At 36.4% G+C, this 23,720-nt stretch overlaps 1 protein-coding gene and 1 pseudogene across 1 annotated transcript in view; both read right to left on the reverse strand.

Annotated features, from left to right (window-relative positions):
- LOC100012003 (olfactory receptor 7A10-like) overlaps window positions 1-23,720 on the reverse strand; it is a 51,546-nt gene that overhangs the window by 10,890 nt on the left and 16,936 nt on the right. The window lies entirely within an intron of this gene.
- On the reverse strand, window positions 1,215-10,940 carry LOC100011956 (transcription factor E2F5-like; annotated as a pseudogene).

Below are 23,720 nucleotides of genomic sequence, written 5' to 3' on the forward strand. Positions count from 1 at the left end.
CTATGTATTTGAGAAAGGAAGCCTTGCTGTAAATTTTTTTTTCACATTTCTCATTACTGTGAATTTCCCTCCATCCTGTTTTCCTCTTTGTTTTTCCTCTTCATTCTCTTTTCACTCTATTTATCCTCAAAAGTATTTTGCTATTGACCACTGCCTCCTTCTATCCACCCTCCCTTGTATCTGTACCCCCTCTTGTCCTATCTCTTTTTCCTCCTACTTTTTTTTGTAGAGTAAGATTGGTTTCTATACCTAGATGAGCATGTAGGTTATTTCCTTTTTGAGCCAATTCCAATGAGAATAAAGTTCAAGTGCTCCCCCTCAGTTTCCCTATCATCCTATCCACTGTAAAAACTCTTTTCATGCCTCTTTTAGATGAGATAACTTATCCAATACTATCTCCACTTCCTTTCTTCCTTCTTTCTGCATTCTTCTTTTCTGTATTCCTCCTTCTCTTGCCTTAATTATATATTTTTAGTTATCATCCCATCATAGTCAGTTCACATCCCTGCCCTCTTTCTATGAATACTCCTTTTTATGTTTGCACAATTAAAAAAATCTTGTTAATTTACAGGCATTGACATATTTTAATGGAAACTATTTAGAAAGAGCTTTCCTAAAATCTAGGAAAGTGGATTGTCAAGAAGTCAACAAAACACGAAAAACTTAAAGTGTTAAAACTGAAGGCACTTCACAAAATTTGTTCACTGAAACAATTCAATGTATCCGTTTATATCCTTCATTTTGCAAATGGTAGTGAAAAACTGATTAGAAGGACAAAGAAAAATATGGGCAGCTGGTGGCAGTAATGGTAAAAAATGATATTTTAAGTAATGAGTCCTAAGTCATTTATTTTGTAATGACCTAAAAATGCTACTTTTAAATATTAAACTTGCTTTCTACACAAGGGAAAATAAGATAAGAGGGCTTTGGGATGATGATGATGATGATCTCCCCCCCCCCCCAATTCTGAGACTATAATTTTGTTCTGGGGGAAAAATCAAGCTTGCAAAGTCACTTTTTGCCCTGAAGAGATCAAATCCCTCTTGTTCTTTTGGGTAGAGTTTCGTGAAGTAAATAAACAAAAGGAAAAATATTCCCAGAGGAAGTGAACTAAAAAGTTGTTACATTAATTATTTTAAATACTTAGGTTATGAAGAAGTTTAGGGTGTTATATAGTTAGAGGTAGACAACTGGCCAAATAATTCTCACAGAATCTAATAATTTAGTATCTATACATCAAAGAGATCGCACATGCCTTCATTCTCATCCAGGTTAAAGTTGTAGTCATCAGCAGGAGTAGGAGAAAGCCATAACAGAGGAAACACATCTGAAGACATTAATTCATCAATGATATCACCACTAATAGATCCTGAGAGTGTGTCTGAAACTAGTGTCTGCTGAAGATGTTGACCTACGGCAAGGGTGTGTTGTTCAGGCAAATTCTGGGTCTCTGTATTAGGTTTCTGTGGAGTCACTGGAGTTGAGACTTGAGAAAGAGGTTGTGTGAGGTCATCAGGTAGAGGAACAAGAAAAACCACTGACTTAGAGGAACTGGATTCTTTATTAATAAGCAATACGTGGATAGGTCCTGTGTGATGCTTTAAATTGATCTGGTATTTCTTTTGTCCATTCTGGCCCATTTCAGGAATAGGTACCTTCAGCTGTGTACCAGAAGGTGCTCTAATTGCAAGAAGTGTATCCCCATTAAAACAATTACAGATATCTTCACGAGTAACATAAAAAAAATGTTAATGTTGTTAATGGAATCATCCATTACATTTTTGATGCTCTGCTGTAGCCATAATTTCTGTTGAGCAAGTTCTCTTTCTTTTAGCTCCAGATCCTCAATTTCTGCTTTGAGATATCTCAGTCTATCAATAACTTCCTTTGTATTACATCCAGCACCTACACCTTTCCACTGGATGCTATTTTTGGACTTTTTTTTCAATTAAATCAATTCCTTCCAAAACATTGGTAATATCATAAATTCTTCTTTTTAGCCTGACAGCCAAAGTATTTGCAGCCACCTTGAGATCCAGTAACCTGTCCTTGGCCTCCTGCAGCAGCGACATGAACTTGATGGTGAGCCGCCCTAGGATTTTCTCCTGGCAGCTGCTGCCTCAGCCATTACTTGGGGGCTCTGTTGGCCCTGCTATGAATACTCCTTTTAAATGCCATAATAATGGTAAAGCTCTTAGGAATTACAAATATCATCTTTATGTATAGGAATTTAAAAAGCTTGTCTTTATTGAAGCTCTTATCAGTTCTTCTGTGTATCTTTTTATGCTACTCTTGTGTCTTGTATTTGAAAGTTAAATTTTTTATTCAGTTCTGGTCTTTTCATCAGGAATGTTTGAAAGGCCTGTTTTCCATTGAATGTCCATTCTCTCCCTCCCAAAGATAATAATCAGTTTTACTGGGTGTTTGACTCTCAGTTGTAATCCTAGTTCCTTTGCCCTGTCGAAAGTCATATTCCTAGTCTTCTACTCCTTTAATGTAGAGGTTACTAAATCTTGTGTCATCTGCACTGTGGCTCCACAATATTTGAATTGTTTCTTTTTGGCTGCCTGCAATATTTTCTCTTTGATCTAGGAGTTATGGAATTTGGGTATAATATTTCTGGGAGTTATCCTTTGGGATCTCTTTTAGGAGGTGTTTGGTGGATTCTTTCAATTTCTATTTTACCCTTTGGTTCTAGAATGTCTGGGCAATTTTCCTTGATAACTTCTTGAAAGATAATGTCTAGGCTCTTGTTTTGATCCTGAATTTCACATAGACCAATAATTCTTACATTATCTCTTCTGGACCCATTTTGCAGGTCAGTTTTTCAATGATATCTTTCATATTTTCTTCTTCCTTTTATTTGATTTTATTGTTTTTTGCTATCTCATGGAATCATTAGCTTCCACTTGCTGAATTCTAATTTTTAAAGGATTATTTTCCTCAGTGAGATTTTGTGTCTTCTTTTCCATTTGACCATTTCTACTCTCTAAGGAGTTCTTCTTTTCAGTGAATTTTTGTATGTCTTTACTCATTTGGCCAGTTCTACTTTTTAGGCAGTTCTTTTGTTTCGTGGACTTCTGTGTCTCTTTTACAATTTGGTTTATTTTCTTTTTTAAAATATTATTTTCTTCAGAAAATATTATTTCTCCTTTACCATGTTCACCCCTTTTTCATTATTTTCTTTCATTATTATAACTTCTATTCCCAATTTTTCTTCTATCTCTCTTATTTGATTTTAAAATTCCTTTTGCGTTTTCCAGGAATTGTTTTTGGGCTTGAGACTATAGCAACCCTCCATGGGAGTCCTATGCTATTTAACTGTGGGTAATAACCTGAGATGGAGAATGGAGACTAAGGAAATGGGGAAATAATAAAGACTCAAAGACAGCGAGATATAACACATAGGGAGTAACGTGAACTCCGAGGAAATATGAGGAATAAGAGAATAGGTGGGGAGTACCAACTCCTTGATACTCTTATATACAAGAGTCTGAGCATTAATAGGAAGCTTTGGGGGCGACGATGTAGCTAGAAAAGGGGGGGGAGTCACAACTCCTTGATGCCTCTTATAGACAAGAGAGTCTGAGCATTGGTAGGAAGCACTTTGAAAATACAGGAAGTAAGACCTGTAAGAGAAGAGGAGTAGGATACAAAGAGGGAAGAGAGGGAAAGTAAGAGTAAGAGTAAGAGAGAGAGTTTTGCACTAGTTCCCCAGTATTTATTGGAGGTTTTAGGAATGTGTATTGGGAGATGATCCTCGAATACCTAACATGACATAGGTTTTAACATTGGTTGAATTGACAATGATGAGATCAAAGAGGTGAAGATTAATCCAACCCGCGCTTTGCAAATGAATGTAGTCCGAGCTGAGGCAGCATGGCTATCAAGGCCCAGCCCATGAATTTGCCCATCCTATGCTAGTCCTTTGGACCATCTCTTACCATACAATGAACATTAAGAGGTCTGACCTGTTACAGATAAAAGAGTATTTGCCATGAACTGTGACCACAAAAATATGGTTTCAAGACTTTGAATTGCCAAAACTGTAAAGATAATTTTTAGTGTCTTGACTTTGTATTAAAAATAAAGTAGTCACCATGGGAAAATTCCTAAATATGAAATATACCCAAGTCAACTGGGTTTTATGGAGATTTTAATTAACACAAATAAAGGAATTTATGAAAAGAGAAAGAGACAGTAAGTGGAAATAATAGGAAGGCTAGGGCCTAGGCCAATGCCTAGGCCTTTTCTTTTTAAGAGAGAAAGCTAAATCAGTCTTTAATCACTCACCACAAGATCTTTCCAAACAAAACTCTAGTGTTCAGAGATCCAGCTACTCCAACTAGTCCAAGCTCCAACTTCAGCTACCAAAGATGAATTTACTTCAGCCACTGAGAGAGAGACCAGCCTCCAATTCAGCTCCAAAGATGAATTTACTTTTCAGAGGCTTTCTGAGCTCCTTTTAAAGAGAATTTTCTCCTATGTCACCTCCCCTAACTTTTCACATCTACCAATCACAGTGGATGTTTTCCAAAGGACTGACCATTCTTAATTCACACCTGAGTAGACTAAAACTTTTGAGTAATTCACACCTGAGTAGACTAAAACTTTTGAGTAATTCACACCTGAGTAGACTAAAACTTTTGAGTAATTCACACCTGAGTAGACTTATCTTGTCCTTTGCAAGTTGCCTGATTAATTTGATCTTCATAGGTACTTAGCATCCCTTTTATTAGATCTAAAAATAGACCTAGCTTAAGGGTTCTTGCTTCACTTTAAGTATGGGTTGGGGACTTTTCATTGTTCAATCAAGAGTTTACAATTTTATCTTCCCCTAAAGTATGACTAAGTATGGCTGGAGTAATGTTAGAGTTCCCACCTTCCTGACCAAAGTCCCTTCATTGTTTTAAAATGGGAAACAGTCCTAACCAAATGTTCTAAGGTAGAGTTTGAGAATTTTTACGATTCACAAGTCTGAGAAATTTTAAGATTCACAATCCCCACTGATGATCATTGGGAGACTAGTCTCCCCATTGATCATTTAACATAATCATCTTGTGGTCCTAAACACACTTCTAACTACAGATATATACAATATTCAATTTTCTAAGAGGAAATTAGAGTAGTGAGGGAGGAAATAGAAAAGAAAGAAAGCAAAACCAATGTTTTGCTAGGTGCTTTGACAGAAAGCCAAATTAGGGGCAGTACCTTTTGGCATAAAAAGTATACATTTACAATAAATGTTCAATCAAACTTCAGTTCAATCAACCAAATCCAAAGTTCATTCTTGATCTTCTTGATGTAGTGTGGGTTTTCTAGCATCTTTCTGCAACAGTTCATTCTTTAGATTTAGGAGTTATCAAGCTTCTTCCTTGAAGATCTTTTCTCAAACAAAAATCAAAATCTTGGATTTTTATAAAAAAAGAATCTCAAACAAAAAATCAAAAATATTGGATTTTAAATTAAAATACAGACCATGTGTCAGACCATGTGCTTGGTAAATGCAAAAACAGGATACAATATCAATACCTCAATCATACTTCCCAGATGCTAACATGCCTAGTATGCTACAGAGACCAATAAATATTTTTCACTGAGGCTTTGGTTGTGGCAATTTTGACTTTGCTGTCTTCTTCTATGATATTGCTTTGCTCTTCCCTGTTCCCCTAGTAAATATTTACAGTATTTTTTTGTTAATTTTCTGGTCTATATTCTGACTTTGTACTGATTAAAATTCTATAGGGACCATATCTTCATTTTATAGCCATTTATTAAATAGCAAGAAGCGGCACAGGGAGGGAGAGAGAAATAGAGAGAGAAGCAAAAAGTACCTGGCTGGCTAGCTGGGATAGTGAGAGCCTGGGGCATCCTGGCCAGTCAGTGCTTCTCTGTGAGCAGCTGAGGAAACCCAGAGCCAGACTTTGAAGCCTCCTGAGAGACTGGTTTCCAGAAAAAGCCCTAACTTACTGTTTCTTCTGTCAATTTATGTCTTTTGCAATGTCCCTTTCCAGGGCCTCTAGGATTGGAGGACTCAGACCTCAACTGGGACAAGAGGCAGATCTTTTGGATGCCAGGAGATGTGGCAATCTGGAATGGCTGCACTCTTCCCCACTGTCTCCCCAGCTACTTCATTACCCAAGAGAGTTCTTGTTTATATATGGAACAAGGAGTTGATATCCACCTGGAAAGTTTTTACATCTAGACCAAAGAAGGGATGACCCAACATAGCCTTAGGGAGAGTCAGTTTGAGCTTTAGCGCTAAAAGAGTTTTAAAAACCAACAGGCTGTTTTGTGGGCTAATAGGGTGAAAATTAATATTAACTTTTTTTACAACTTTCAACTAAAAATGAACTCTTAAAGTCGGCTTGTGCTATTGGAGTGGAGAGAGAGTTGTCCTAAGCTTCAGGGTTTTTTGGGTTTGTTTTTGTTATTGTTTTTTGTGCAACTGTTTTCAAAGTTAGTTCTGGGGATCAATACGTTTTCAGTTCTTCCCAAGTTGTATGATCTAAAAAGAGGTGTATTTACTACTCTTCTATCTTATGCCCTGGTCCATGAGCAACTGGAAGTACACTTTTCCCCCATGGAACTGTGACCACAATCTCCCCTCCCCTGTGGCAGCCAGCTCCAGGGCGCTAATTCCTCTTCTTCCCCTGGGACCACAACCCAGGTCTGTTAATAGAGTTCTGTACCCAGTTCCAGCAAAGTATTCTCTGTAATCTTCTGAATCATTGTTGTCTAATACTCATACTCTGTAGGCTGAGAGCTCTGGAGGTCAGAAGTCTCTGCTACTGATTCAGTTGCCCTCAAGGGCTGCACAGGTTTGCTGAGTTGGGACCTTCCCTGGTGCAACTTGGATGGGGCTGCATTGCCCTGCACTCTCAACTTGTGTGACAAACCTTGCCTGCTGATTTCCTAAATTGTCTTGGACTAAGATTTTGTTCATCTCATCCTTTTGTGGTTTCTGCTATTCCAAAGTTCATTTTGAGGTGTTATTTTTGTCAGCTTTATTTCTGGAAACCTCAAGTTTGCACCTGTCCCTTGAGAACTGCCCCACACTGACTTTGTCTCTGACTGAACAATAACCCTTAAAGTTCTTAATGATTCCAGTTTAGGTGTGATTAGTAGATCATCAAATCTTAAGTACACTAAAAGGATATGGTTCAATTGAGGAATGACTGAACAAACTGTGTTATATGATGGACATGAAATACTATTGTGCTCTAAGGAATGATGAATATGATGTGTGGACACCAGAGGAGGAGAATGAAGACTGAAGGAAAAATGGGTGAAGGGGTGAGAGAGAGAGAGAGAGAGAGAGAGAGAGAGAGAGAGAGAGAGAGAGAGAGAGAGAGAGAGAGAGAGAGAGAGAAAGAGAGAGAGAGAGAGAGAGAGAGAGAGAGAGAGAGAGAGAGAGAGAAAGAGAGAGAGAGAGAGAGAGAGAGAGAGAGAGAGAGAAAGAGAGAGAGAGAGACAAGAGACAGAGACAGAGAGAGAGAGAGAGAGACAAGAGACAGAGACAGAGAGAGAGAGAGAGCATAACATGGGAACAAAGTTAAAACACATGGTCTCCAGCGTGATCCTCTGATGGTATTCTCAGAGAGCTACAGGTGTACCCAAACTTTTTATTGAAGAATTCAGGAATGTGGAGTGGGAGGCAGCTAATGAACATGTCACATGGCATAGGATTTATCACTGGCTTAACTGACAACCACATGATCATAGAGGAGGAGGTTAGTTATACATGTGACTTGGTATGGAATGTGGTCTAACAAGATGGGAGCTAGGACCCTGTGACAACTAATGCCCTGCTCAGGAATTCTTTTGTCCTTTGGACTGAAGATTTGGAAATACAATAATCGAGAAGTAACATGACCATGAATCTGGTATATGAACAAATAGGTTACAATATCAATACATCAATAATACTTTCAAGATGCTAAAATACCTGGGATGCTACATATTCTCCCTTTTGTTTAAAAATTAAGATGCAAGTGTATAATGGTAAAAAGAAATTATAAACTAAACAAAAATAACAATAAAAATAATAAGAATAATGAGCATAACAGAGATAAACATAACAAAATAAAAAAGAATTCTAAATCAAATAGCAAAATTAAATAAAAAAGTTTATGTAAGACCAATAATAATAAAAAATAATAATTACCTTAACTCACTAGTGATCCTGAATAATGTGATATCAGTCCCACAGTCCTGTAGGACAGGTGCATTAATGTAGCATTTTACCCATGTTCAGCCAGGATGGTAGGAAGTTGTCAGACCTTTAAATTGAAAGAAGGGACTATAGTTTGAGGTGAGTGGGAAGTCTTTCCTTTTGTCTGATCATACATAGATTCTTAGGGATTTTGATGTCATGATGTCAGCCACATAGATATTTGGTTGGAACTGTGGTATCAGGTCATCTTGTGTTTGAGGATGTCATCCAACATCCAACAAGACCTTGGCAACCAATATTTATCCATCTTGAATGGATTTTAGGCCTCTCTATGTCTTAGGCTTTCTGGCAAAGTGTAATATATTCATTACAACCCCTTTTTCTGCAATCGGACACAGTAACTCATATTAGTCCTATGAGGTTTAACAAATGCTTGCATGTTCTCAAGTCTCAAACTTTTGGGTATGGATATATATTAAAGCTTAGAGATATTGAAAACTCATATTTTAGGATTGGAATATTAATACTTCTTTCAATATACTTCAAGTACTTAGAAAAGAAGATATATTGTAAAAATAATAAGAAAAAATATTCAGGACAAAGGAAATAAGAGAAAAGGATAAAAATTAAATGTCATTCAAAATAAGAATAAAATTGATGCAAAAATTTGAAAATTCATGTTGTACATGACATGTGGCAAAGTGTTAGCTAATCCAGTGTGTAACAGGAAGGATTTATATTATATTTATATTTATATTCAAAAATGATTTCTATTTTCCTAATGCAAGCTGGTCAAGATTCACAGTGTGAGTGTACAAAATATTTCAGCATGTAAAAGCTTTTCAAAAACATTAATACAACAATATGAATTTTAAAAGATTCCAATATTCCCATAAACATTACATTCTGTGTGCTTGTTACTCTATATCATCATGTTTTAAACAACGAGAATGATGAGACATTGCAACTTCTGACTGCATATTTCTAATATGAGCCTTATTTATACAATTTTTTCTGCATAGTATGAATAAATCAATAAAGTTAACAACCAAGACTATGACATTGCCAATGTTTGTTAAATTCCTTGTGCCAAACCAATTTTTAGGGTTCATAGAAGCTAAAGTTTCTTCCCATTTGGAAACAATTTTTATAGCTTCTTTTTTATATATAATTTGATCTAACTTATTAATTTCTTGTTGTAAATGTATAATATCCAATGTGCTGTTATGATGTCCCCAAGCACCTTTAATGTGCTCCACTACAGATTGCCATTCACATGAAACATTATCATATTTTAAATGTGTAATACAATATCTTGTTTGGTTGAAATGACATGGATAAGTAATTCTAGTGTGTAAAGCCTCAACCTCTTTTCCTAGTCAAAATACAGCATCTTTCAAAGTTTCTAATTCATCCTTAAAAGCAAGGTCAAGACTTTATTGTGTGTGCCACAGTTCAGATGAATTCGACACAACCTCTTGTATAAAACCTTGGTTTTGTATTGAGTTAGTCAATGCATTTGTGGCTATAGTTAATGCTGTAATCACAGAAATGATGGGAACTACTGCTCCTAAAATTGTCAATATAAAATGTTTGGAGCAATGCATAATGATAGTAAATGCTTTGTGAACAAAATGGACAATTAGAGTAGATGCTCATTTCTCTATAAGATTCACAAGTAACCACACCAATGGTGGTTGGTACATAATAACTATATAGGTATTGTCATGCATAAAATCTATACATTGATGTAAATGACAGTTTAGGCATTGAATCTCATACAGTCCCTTATTGTTTACAGAGATGTTAAGTGTACTACCTACTAACATTATATAAGGAGCAAATGCACAAGCTGTGATATTGATGTGAGTAGCATTTTTGAAATCAATCCTGATATATGTAATATTGACCTGAAATTTACAAATTGACTGGGTGGCAGCCATGATTTTCCAGTGAGTATTTTGAATGGGACCTGCATCAATAGCAAGTCTGGGACCTGATACCTCAGCCTGTGTAAATCCTTCAATCTTATGCTGTATTGTGCATGGAATTTGCCATCTCTCATGTCCTCTCAACCTTTCTAGGAGTTTAAACAGAACAATCTGTCCATGATAAATCCCTGTGCAGTGTCTTTGCCTGATTAAAACACAATTTTTTTTTCTCGGGTTGGTTAGGTTCATGTGGTGGGTGATATATTCTATCTCCTTTTCCTGTGGCACCCATACCTATGCCTATATTCTTGTTATCAGTAGCATTTCTTACAATCCAAGCTTGAATTCTCGAGGTATGCAAAATGAATTATTTTTGTCAGTATGTAACTTAGATACAAAATACATACATGCCTACAATAGTGCCTGAATAATTGTAGCTATCCCCTTCTGACTCCATGGGAATGTGTTTGGCTAAAATTGGGAATGGTAGCCATTTGGTGTCATTAACATACACAAGTGGGGGCTTTTCTATCCAAGTTAACATTTTTAATATCGTGGGGTTAGGTATGACAGACCAATAGATTTCAGCATGACAACTGTCCATCAGGGCAATAATAGTGAATATAATTAAGACAGGTATAATGTCAGTCTTTGGCATGTGTGTAGTCACCAGTGAGCATCTCACCAGGTTTGTCTTGAGTGAGGCTGGTGTGCAGGTGATTGATGTCATCTGTGTTGTTTGCTTTTCTTCCCAGGCCTGGGCCACATGGAGTGTTGTGCTTGATCCTGGATGCATATTTGCTCCATCTGTTTCTGGATCTGGTTCTCTCCATGGTTTGATGTTCTTGGTGAATGTCCAAATGTTTCCATTATCTGTAGAAATACAAGCAAACCCTGGACCCAATATTATCATCCTGTTGGGTCCCCTATAGTCTTTATCTCCTGGTAATCTCTAAAAAACTCAGGGCTGCTATCATTACACTCAAAATGCTTTTGCATAGGAGTAGCAGATAGCCCTTCTGGGATGGAGAAGTGATTGATGGTTAGGAGTACCATTTTTAATAATTTGTTGGGATTAATAGGCTTAGGTTTCATAGTATTGCCTTCATAAATTGTCTGGTACTCTCCTTTTTGTTTTTGAATGTGGGCCTTAAGAGTTCTGTTAGCCTTTTCCACAATAGCTTGTCCTGTGGAGTTACCTGGAATGTCTGTTTTATTGATATATTCCATAATTTGCAAAATTTTGCTGGTTCCATTATCTGTTTTAATTTGTTTAGGAATGCCCAAATGTGCAAATGATTCCAAAAGATGTGCAATAACATGACATACTTTTTCTCCATTTTGAACTGTAGCCCACATAACATGAGAAAAGGTATCAACAATTACATATATATATTTTAGTCTTCGATAAGGAGCATGTTGAGTCACATCTATTTGCCATAGTTGATTGGCTTTTAAACCTTTTGGGTTTACTCCTGCTGAAGGGGAGTGGAAGAGAAAGGTGCACAAGAACTGCAGTGCTGAATTATTTCCTTCACCTGTATTTTGGTTATATCAAATTGAGATTTCAGAGATTTAGCATTCTGATGTAATAGAGTGTGTGAATTAACTGCTTTCTAAAAGGCAGAAGCTACCAATACATCCACTTTTGAATTTCCCTTAGACAGAGGTCTGAGGAGGTTTGTGTGAGAATGAATGTGTGTCATAAAAATTTTATTTTGTCTTTTTAGGATTACATTTTGCGTGGTACAAAATTAAAGGAATAATTCTTCATCATGGACAGGTTTAGTTTTGCTGTTTCTAAGGAGTTAACTAAATTCACAACATTCAATGAATCACATATGATGTTGCAAGGTTCTGTTATATCTTTAAGTTAATTCCTGACTGCTGTTAATTCAGCTTTTTGTGGTGAACTGTATTGTGTGTGTATTAATACCACATGATTGTTTATAAAACTCCTGCTTTCCCATTTTTTGATGCACCAGTGAAGATATTTACAGAATTGATAATAGGATGCATAGATGTTATTTTTGGAAAAATAATAGGAGTTAATTTTACAAATTGTAATATTTTGTCACTAAGAATGTGATTATCAAATTTTCCTGTAAAATCTGCAAGAGTAATTTGCCATGGTAGGGACTGTGCAAATAAATTTTGAATTTGTTCTTCTGTGATAGGGAGATGAATGGTATCAGGATCACAACCAATTAATTGTTGAGATCTTTTTCTGATTTGAGTGATTACTAATACTATGTTAAATTTATATTTGGACTTGAATTATTAAATTGGTGGTCCTTTTTAAAGTTTTATTTATAATACAGGGAAGATATTAAGGAATAAAATAAAGGGTGTTAAAATTAATTGTGGTTGGACTCTGAATATTTATATATATGGTTGCCAGGTATTTAATTTCTAAATCCCAAAATGAATTACTAAAGTAAATGGAACTTATGATAATTTATTTACACTATTTTCTTTTTTTCCAATTTAAACATTATTTGGTTATTTTCAAACAATATTCCTTGGAAACAAAGATCATTTTCTTATCCTCCCCCCCTTCCACTGCCCCTCCCCTAGCCAACTCAAGATTCCACTGGGTATCACATGTGTCCTTGCTTCAAACCCATTTGCATGTTGTTGGTATTTGTATTAGGGTGTTTATTTAGAGTCTCTCCTCATTCCTGTCCCTTCCACCCCTGTAGTCAAGCAGTTGCTTATCTTCGGTGTTTTTACTCCCATTGTTTGTCCTTTGCTTGTGGATAGTGTTTTTTTCTTCTGAATCCCTGCAGAATGTTCAGGGACATTGCATTGACACTAATGGAGAAGTCTATTATGTTTTCCTGTACCACAGTGTGTCAGTCTCTGTGTACAATGTTTTCCTGGTTCTGCTCCTCTCACTCTGCATAACTTCCTGGAGGTTGTTCCAGTCGCCATGGAATTCCTCCACTTTATTATTCCTTTTAGCACAATAGTATTCCATCACCAACATATACCACAATTTGTTCAGCCATTCCCCAATTGGAGGGCATCTCCTCATTTTCCAATTTTTGGCCACCACAAAGAGCGCAGCTATGAATATTCTTGTGCAAGTCTTTTTCCTTATTATCTCTTTGGGGTACAAGCCCAGCAGTGCTATGGCTGGATCATAGGGCAGACATTCTTTTATGGTCTTTTGGGCATAGTTCCAAATTGCCCTCCAGAATGGTTGGATCAATTTACAACTCTACCAGCAATGAATTAATGTCCTGACTTTGCCACATCTCCTCCAGCATTCATTACTTTCCTTTGCTGTCATATTAGCCAATCTGCTAGGTGTGAGGTGATACCTCAGAGTTGTTTTGATTTGTATCTCTCTGATTACAAGAGATTTAGAGCACTTTTTCATGTCCTTATTAATAGTATTGATTTCTTTGGCTGAAATCTGCCTGTTCATATCCCTTGCCCATTTATCAATTGGAGAATGGCTTGATTTTTGGTACAATTGATTTAGCTCTTTATAAATTTGAGTAATTAAACCTTTGTCAGAGGTTTTTGTTATGAAAATTGTTTCCCAATTTGTTGCTTCCCTTCTCAATTTGGTTGCATTGGTTTTGTTTGTACAAAAACTTTTTAATTTGATGTAATCAAAATTGTTTATTTTACATTTTGTGACTCTTTCTATGTCTTGCTTGGTTTTAAAGTCTTTCCCTTCCCACAGGTCTGACATGTATATTATTCTGTGATCACCTAATTTACTTATAGTTTCCTTCTTTAGGTTCAAGTCATTCACCCATTCTGAGTTTATCTTGGTGTAGGGTGTGAGGTGTTGATCCAAACCTAATCTCTCCCACACTGTCTTCCAGTTTTCCCAGCAGTTTTTATCAAATAATGGATAATGGATAGTTGATCGAGCTATCCAAACTTCTGAGTTAACAGAGAAAAAGGCCGTGCAAACTCCAGAATCAGAGTGGCAGGCTTTAGAATACGGCAATTCTGAGGCTTCAGCAAAGGCTGGAAGCAGGAACAATCAAAAGCTGCCCACAGCTCTAAACAATCCCCCAGAAGGGATTGATTCAAATGAGTGATTTAAAAGTTCAGAAATTTCCTCCCCTACTCACTCTATCTCGGCCAAGGAATGCCACTCCCCTCCCCCACCACTGGATCAGGTGTAGGCAGTGCAATACTATGCTGTAGCCATCCCTCCCCCACCTGGATCTCCTGAGGTTACAAAGTCTGTATAGCTTTACTAAGGCAGGAGGAAAAATCTGACTTTAAAAAGATAATTACAACAGGATGAAATTACAGTAAAATAAAATTTAAAAAATTAAATTGTTCTAATTCATATTGGACATGGCAAAGTTATAAAGGAACATCTAATTATATTTCTTAATAGAGAAGGTTAAAAAGTTAAAAATCTCTATCTGACTTTTGGCACATGCTACAGAATATCCGGACGATGAGAGATGTTTTCTCTCCAATGAAATGTTAACTGTAAATTAATCACCAAGGTGCAAACAGGACTTTTTAAGGTTTTGGGATTAGATATGAAGCTGCATGGAACCACGTGGTTTACCTAAGCCACCTAGAGGGAAGCATCCCTGCAACTGAGGTTACAAACTTTTATCACAAACACTGAATATTATCATAAGGCAAATTATTACTAGGTGTAATTGCTTCTATGACAAGCATGAATTAGTGTATGCTTTAAAGAAATTTCTAATACATTCAAATTTTAAATATGTTGGAATTATTAAAAATCTCTTAAGCAGGACATAAGAGCAACAAGATAAAAATTTGGCAGAGATTAGTTAAAACACCTGAATGCAGTTCAGAAACTTTACACAAGATGTATTAATGCAACTGTATCCGGAAAGCAAATTATTTATAATTAGTATAGCTTCAATTATAAAAATGAGACACTCCCAGCAGTGTGGACACATAGTAGAAAGGATTCAATCTGTTAACCAGTAGTTAATTATCAAGGTTATTAAGTAATTTGTTAACCACTAAAATGATTTATTAGTGATTTAAAATGGGCAATACTACCACTTACTCAAATTACAGATATTGAAGCTGATCATGATATTAATGTAAGACCTATGATAATAATGCAAATTCAAATATTATCTGCACAATGTGATCTATTTTTGCAGTGAAATTTTGCAAAGTTGGTAGATAAAATTAACAATTCTAGTCACAATATCAAAATCTTTTAGTTATGGATTTAACTATTATAGTTTAGAAATAATAACACCTATGCAGCTGTTTGATAATGGTGCATATACTTTTACAGCATAAGACAGTGCTATAATGTTAATGATGGCAATAGATAAAATTTTGCAAAAAGCAAAAATTGTGTGCAAATAGACAAATGTTCAAGATCACAGCACACGTTGGTAAAATCACACGTGATTTATGGTATGATGTTTTTATGATTATTGGTTTGAAAAAGGCAAATATTAAGCATCTATGTATGTGGTCTTGCAAAGTCAAGAGTAAAACGTTTTAAAGCCAGTGCAAAATGTTGTCGATTATTTTCACCTCTGAAAGATATCCACTGCACATTGTGGAACAAAGGATGCATTCCAACATGCTTCTGAGATTAAAAAGTTGAACACTGAAAGGTGATGGGAGATAGTTACTCTCCTGATTTATGGGCTTAAGCTCAAAGTGAAAAAGTGTGCAAAGTGTTGACAGAACTTGTAAATAATTGTGCACAGTTGTCTATTCCGAACATCTTGGGATAGCAGTGCTTTTTCTTTCTTTTTTCTTTTTTTAAATTTTGAACATTATTTTATTTGGTCATTTCCAAACATTATTCACTGGAAACAAAGATCATTTTCTTTTCCTCCCCTTCCCCCCCTCCCACCACCTTTCCCTCTCCCATAGCTGACGCATCATTCCACTGGTTATCACATGTGTTCTTGACTCAAACCCATTTCCCTGTTGTTGGTATTTGTATTAGAGTCTCTCCTCAGTCATATTCCCTCAACCCCTGTAGTCAAGCAGTTGCTTTTCATTGGTGTTTTTACTCCCACTGTTTATCCTCTGCTTGTGGATAGAATTTTTTAGATCCCTGCAGATTGTTCAGGGACATTGCATCGACACTAATGGAGAAGTCCATCACCTTCGATTGTACCACAGTGTATCAGTCTCTGTGTACAATGTTTTCCTGGTTCTGCTCCTTTCGTTCTACATCACTTCCTGGAGGTTGTTCCAGTCTCCATGGAATTCCTCTACTTTATTATTCCTTTTAGCACAATAGTATTCCATCACCAACATACCACAGTTTGTTCAGCCATTCCCCAATTGATGGGCATCCCCTCGTTTTCCAATTTTTGGCCACCAAAAAGAGCGCAGCTATGAATATTCTTGTACAAGTCTTTTTCCTTATTATCTCTTTGGGGTACAAGCCCAGCAGTGCTATAGCTGGATCAAAGGGCAGACAGTCCCTTATCACCCTTTGGGCATAGTTCCAAATTGCCCTCCAGAATGGTTGGATCAATTCACAACTCCACCAGCAATGAATTAGTGTCCCCACTTTGCCACATCCCCTCCAGCATTCATTACTTTCCATAGCTGTCATCTTAGCCAATCTGCTAGGTGTGAGGTGATACTTCAGAGTTGTTTTGATTTGCATCTCTCTGATTATAAGAGATGTAGAGCACTTTTTCATGTGCTTATTAATAATTTTGATTTCTTTGGCTGAGAACTGCCTGTTCATGTCCTTTGCCCATTTGTCAATCGGAGAATGGCTTGATTTTTTGTACAATTGATTTAGTTCTTTGTAAATTTGAATAATTAAACCTTTGTCAGAGGTTTTTATGAAGATTGTTTCCCAATTTGTTGCTACCCTTCTGATTTTGGTTACTTTGGTTTTGTTTGTACAAAAACTTTTTAATTTGATGTATTCCAGATTATTTATTTTGCATTTTGTAACTCTTTCTAATTCTTGCTTGGTTTTGAAGTCTTTCCCTTCCCAAAGGTCTGACATGTATACTATTCTGTGTTCGCCTAATTTTCTTATAGTTTCCTTCTTTATGTTCAAGTCATTCACCCATTTTGAATTTATCTTGGTGTAGGGTGTGAGGTGTTGATCTAAACCTAATCTTTCCCACACTGTCCTCCAATTTTCCCAGCAGTTTTTATGAAATAGTGGATTTTTGTCCCAAAAGCTGGGATCTTTGGGTTTGTCATATACTGTCTTGCTGAGGTTGCTTGCCCCCAGTCTATTCCACTGATCCTCCTTTCTTTCTCTTAGCCAGTCCCAAATTGTTTTGATGACCGCTGCTTTATAATATAGTCTGAGATCTGGGACTGCAAGTCCCCCTTCCTTTGTATTTTTTTTCATTATTTCCCTGAATATCCTTGATCTTTTGTTCTTCCAAATGAACTTTGTTATAGTTTTTTCTAAATCAGTAAAAACAATTTTTTGGAAGTTCCATGGGTATGGCACTAAATAGATAGATGAGTTTGGGTAGGATGGTAATTTTTATTATATTGGCTCGTCCTACCCATGAGCAGTTAATGTTCTTCCAATTGTTCAAGTCTATTTTTAGTTGTGTGGGAAGTGTTTTGTAGTTGTGTTCATATAGATCCTGTGTTTGTCTCAGGAGATAGATTCCTAAGTATTTTATTATGTCTAAGGTAATTTTGAATGGGATTTCTCTTTCTAGTTCTTGCTGCTGAGCTGTGTTGGAATTATATAGAAATGCTGATGACTTATGTGGGTTTATTTTGTATCCTGCAACTTTGCTAAAGTTGTTGATTATTTCGATTAGCTTTTTGGTTGAATCTCTAGGATTCTTTAAGTAGACCATCATGTCATCTGCAAAGAGTGATAATTTGGTCTCCTCCTTGCCTATTTTAATGCCTTCAATTTCTTTTTCTTCTCTAATTGCTACTGCTAGTGTTTCTAATACAATGTCAAATAATAGAGGTGATAATGGGCATCCTTGTTTCACTCCTGATCTTAATGGGAATGGATTTAGTTTATACCCATTGCAGATGATATTAGTTGATGGTTTTAGATATATACTGTTTATTATTTTTAGGAACGACCCTTCTATTCCTATGCTTTCTAGTGTTTTTAGTAGGAATGGGTGTTGTATTTTATCAAAGGCTTTTTCTGCATCTTATAGCAGTGCTTTTAACAGCAATAGATGGGCTTAATTGGATAGCTCATGGCTTATATGCAAGCTATGGCAAAAAGAGCTCAAAGGAATTTATAAGCCCCAAGGTTCAAAAACTGAAGGTATATATGTTCCGTTACTTTCTAACTTTATAAGACCCAATGAGGTTTTCATTTGGGGTCGAGATTTTCTGTTTATTTTCTCAGATATGTGAAGTCCATGGAGGATGACCAAAAGCATCTGATGGCAAGAAAATCTGCCCAGAAAAAGGACAGACTGCAGAGGTGTCTGGCACAGGACACCGGGAAAAACAGCAAATGAGCTGAAAAGATTATCACTGCCCTATAGGCAGGTCTAACACACTATCCATGCACATGTAATTGTATGAAAAACAATTTGCCTACAGAAGAATATCGTCACGTCACTGACAGATATTCTGTTCTACAAATATATGGGTATTTATTGTAAGATCGAGCTTTATCACACACCTAAAGATTTCAAATGGTATTGGTACAGTATGTAACTTACAATTATTTTAGTGGAATTGTTCCATGTTACCCAAATATGATCAAATATCAAATGGTACAATTGGGAAGGTTATGACAGTACAATAAATACTGTCCAATTGCAGCACAAACTGTTGTTCTCATCCAAAATGTATATATGATTATTGTCTTAAAGGGTCCATTATATTTGCAAACAACAACATGTCTTTATTAGAATCAGACTTATCTAAAAGTCAATTTTGTTAAGCTGTGGCATTCCAACTTTCATAAGAAAAAAGGGTGGATATGGTATCACTAACCATCTATCTCTTCTACACCCCAGAAGGAACATAATTTAAAGCTATGCAATAATAGCTTGAATGTAATGATAAAGATTACATTGTATGATATACCTGAATTGGGTTGAATATTACCAAGAAATTAAGACTGTAAGGGACCCAAGGGGATGATAACATTGGGTCAAGGTCTTGTTTGTATGTTCACAGATAGTGAAAACATCTGGTCATCCACAATGCAGTTCATGCCAGCTGACACAGACCAGGAAGAGAAGCAGACGGACGTTGATGACATCAGCTAACCACACACAAGACATTTGCTATTAGGCTACTGAGGGACACTTGTCATGCTGACATCCATTGATATATTGTACCCAAACCAACAGCAAGTATGCTAACTCACAAAGACTAAACCACACTTGTGTCTGTCTAAGACGCCAGATAAATCCCACACTCCAAAGTCTTTATTAAGGAATTGAAAGGAAATAGCTACAATTGTTTAGACATTATGTATACCTTTCATTTTGTATGTCTATGATACTGTCAAAAGGAATTTATTTTGTATGCATTGTAAAACTACTACTTGTATTGAAAGAAATACTATTATCAACAAGGGTATAGACATTGGTATGACTCTCCAAAGAGCAGGAGATAGAAAACTTTCATTCATAGCATAGTTCTAATACCTCTGACAACAAAAAATGGGGTGCTAAGCAGAAGATGCTACACAGGCATGTTTAATGGACAGATGATCCTGATGTTACTTTCAAAAAAGGATGAGAAATCAGGCAAAATGCACTCTGAAATCTTTAATCAGGAACCCAAGTTATTGAAAAAGATCATTTTCATCCATGCAAAGATTATGTTCCTGACAATACCTAGGTGGACGTTACATTCCAACCACCATGGGTGTACTTAAGTGTTAATACCATTGTTAACCATTACTCCTGAAACCCTGTGTTTCCCTTTTTTGGAGTATGTATTGTAAATATGAAAAAATAGGCACGGATAAGCTTGTAGAAAAAACACATTGAATATTATACATTAACAACTAGGAAAGAAAAAGCTACATCAAAGTCCATAAGTAAAGAACCTGTAGAAATTGTTTCTACATGAATAACAACTTAAGCTTCTATTTACCCAAACATTGGTTCGGTGGAATGAATTTTGCAAACATTGGTAATGTTACATGCTTGGTTATCATATTGATGAGTTTATTTAGACAAGCAGAAATCTTAATAAGGATGAGATAAGAAATATGCAGCCAGAACTTGAAATGTCACTTCATTATCATCATCCTGGGTATTTAAACAGCAAATCAGAATGTAAAGTGTATGGGAATATTGGTATTTGTTAAAAAATTTCACAATAATTGTTGTATTAATGTTTTTACAAAGCTTTTAATGGTGGAAAAATTATGCTCATGTACAAGGCGAATTTTGGTCAATTTAGATTAGGAATTAGAAATCATTTGGAATGTAAATTCTGATATTACATATTGGCTCAACTTCAACCACACCACATAAACAGTGAGCCAAGAGTCTAAAAATTTGGTGTTAATTTTGGGATCATGTTCCCAGGATCATTTTCTCAGATTATTTTGTATGTTATGCACATGATCCTCCAGAATTGTTCAGAGAGGATGTTTTTCTTTGAAGGGATCTCTCCCAACAAACAAAAAAAAAGGGGGGAGAATAATCTTAAAGATGTCAGTATTTTCACTTTTTAGTACACTTTTGATTCACTTTCTATTATTCAATTTTGATTTTTCTTTGGCACAGCTATGGCCAAAAAGTTTTAGTAAATGGCAAGTACCGTTAATACTCTGATCCTGGATTACAAAGGTGCAAGTATTTTACTGTTGCAGGCACCCGAAAGTATGAGACTACAAGAACCTGACAGTATTTGTTAAATTTCAGATGACTATTCTGGTAAGTGGAGTCTGATTGCACGTAAAGGAAATCATAATGAGTGTCTCTTCATGAAACAGACAGCCATAGCCACATGCAGATGCATATTCCATGTGAGATGGATGTTCAAGGTTGGGGATTCAGGGATATGGTGTTCTGACGCTCTCATTCACTGGTTGTCCTGGCATTGAACTTTCAACCAGTTTTCTATGTGGCAGGCATCTGGAAGAGCATGTATGGATCCCTAAGATGCAGAATCAGTACGAGAGAAGGGAAGGATTTATCTTTCATCTCCAGAAATAGTCCTTTTGTCACCTGTTATAAGATCTGACAACTTCCTATAGTCATGACTTGTGAAGTGTGGCATGATTGTCTATTGCACCTGTCCTGTGAGCCATCAAACTTCTACATCATCCAACAAGGATCATTGCAGTGAAAATTATTTTCTTAATGTTTTTAGTATTATTACGAAGGTTACATTTCTTTTTAATAAGTAGATGAGAAAATCACTTTTACCTTTTAGATTGAGCACTCAATCAGTTTTTGCTGATGGTCACACTTAATTTTTATATCTAAGTTTTATAATCTGATTTGATCTTTACTCTTGAATCAAGATATGATTATGCACCACTATATTTATATTTTTTAATGCTATAATCTTGTTACATTTTTATTATTGTACTCCTTTGTTTTTATGTTAAACAAAAAGGGGGAGATGTAGCAGTCCACAGCTTTGTTTACTCAAGACAGATAATTAAGCCATAAAGTTAGGCCTGAGGAGAGCGCATTCTCTGTCCTGTGCATGGCCAGTAAGGCAATGAACTTTGATCTCAACTAGTTTGGGTGAGAAAGTAGGTTTCTTTGTTCTCCCCAGGCTGAAAAAGGATCAGCCCTTATCTTATGACAATATACCTTTCTACCAATGATAATCCCTTCTGTCATTAATTACTATGCATTATGTATCTTTGCATATGATAATCAATAAATAGACGAGCCCACAGGCCCAGCCCAGCTTTTACCCACTTATCTTTCTTCCTTACTACTATCTCTCTCTCTCTCTCATGGAGCAGGCCTCTGGCCATGCTCATTCTTGCACCTCTGTTTCTCTAATCCCTATCATTAAGCCGTAACAGTCCATGCTAATAGCACGGGTTTAAGGACTGTGGCTTGTCTTTATTGATCTCTAAGCTTATTTCTGTTGCCCATGATGTTGTGTTATGGTCTTCTCACTGTCTCATGTATCTATGAAGTGGAAGGCCGGAGCTAAAGTCTGTGGGCTCGATTTATGTATTTGGTGTCTGGTTCTCTCTCTTGCCATCCCTCCTGGCTTCAGATCCTGGTTCTGTGACAAGGAAATCACTTTAAAAGACTGATATATATTAATTTAAGGTCGCCAAGGAATTCAGCTATGTAATTCCTAAATGAAAACTCAAGTCAGCCATCAACCTTTTATAGAGTTTAATTACAAACAGGAGGAAGAAAGGAATGAGAGAGAGAGAGAGAGAGAGAGAGAGAGAGAGAGAGAGAGAGAGAGAGAGAGAGAGAGAGAGAGAGAGAGAGAAGGGGAGAGAAGGGAATAGGGCTTAAATACCCCTTCTGTTTAGGCTGGGCCAAAAGGCCCAAGCCCTTAGATAGCTGGGGCAAAGAAAGGAGATCAATCCCTATTACTCACGTGACCAAAATGGAGAAACAGTCTCAGGGGCCTCCACTTCCAGCTTCCTTCAGAGCAAGCTTCTCAGAGCACCTCTCCAACCACTCAGAGCCAAAACTCTCCAACCAACCACCCCAGTCCTCAGACCCCTCTATCTTTAAGGAAACCATCCAAGTTCCCTCCCCTCAGTTCTCACATCTACCAATCACTGTCTATGTCTTCCCTGTGCCAGTGGTGGCTCTAGCTTAACCCAGGACCGCCCAGAGGTCTGTGGCTTTGCACATGTCTGTTGAAGGTCATATTCTCAAATAATTAAATCTTGATCCTTTGCTGCAGCCCTTCCTAAATCCTGTTAGGACTGAGTAGGGTGGAGATTGTAAGTTCCAAGACCTGGTTCTGTCATTCCAAGTATCTCTATTGTATCAATTCTAAAATCAATCATGACTCAAAGAACTTCCTGTTCTATGCTTAAGCATAGGTCAAAGTCCTTTCCATTGTTCAGCAAAAGGTTTCTGTCCTAAAGTAATCTTAAGAAGGGAGGAGGAGGAACCTCCTATGCCAATGGGGTTCACATTCCAATAGACTATCACTAAGAAATTTTCCAAGTATGAAATTTCCCAATGGTGAAATTTCCAACATTTATAAGTCTAAGAAATTTTAAGGTTTACAGTTCCCCCAGAGATAAACTTCTATCTATCTTTCCTCTTGTGTGAGGGCTGCTGGCCAGTCTCTCATCACACTCATAAAGCATTCCACTATCTCTTGGGGTTTTGTATTTTATTGCTTTAATTTATAAATCTATAAAATGTTGATAAACCTACATTATATGAGTTTGTGAGCATCAAATGTAATGTATGTAAATGAAACTAATATTTTATTGCTATTTCTTCTTCTTCTTCTTCTCCTCCTCCTCATTATTATTATTATTATTATAACAGTAATGTATAGATACTTGGTCCAATCATAAATAAATAAATAAATATCACTTTTTTTTTGACTTATTATACTCTGGTCTCAAAAGTTTTCTCAGGAAAAGTTAAAAATAAGTTAAATTATAGTTCATGTATATAATTCCCCAAATGTGGGCCAAGTAAGTCCCAAGCTCCCATAGAAACCCTCAAGATAACAAATTCCAATGAGATATAAAGCAAACTTTATTT

This window comes from Monodelphis domestica, chromosome 3, assembly GCF_027887165.1.
Source record: "Monodelphis domestica isolate mMonDom1 chromosome 3, mMonDom1.pri, whole genome shotgun sequence".
NCBI lineage: Eukaryota > Metazoa > Chordata > Mammalia > Didelphimorphia > Didelphidae > Monodelphis > Monodelphis domestica.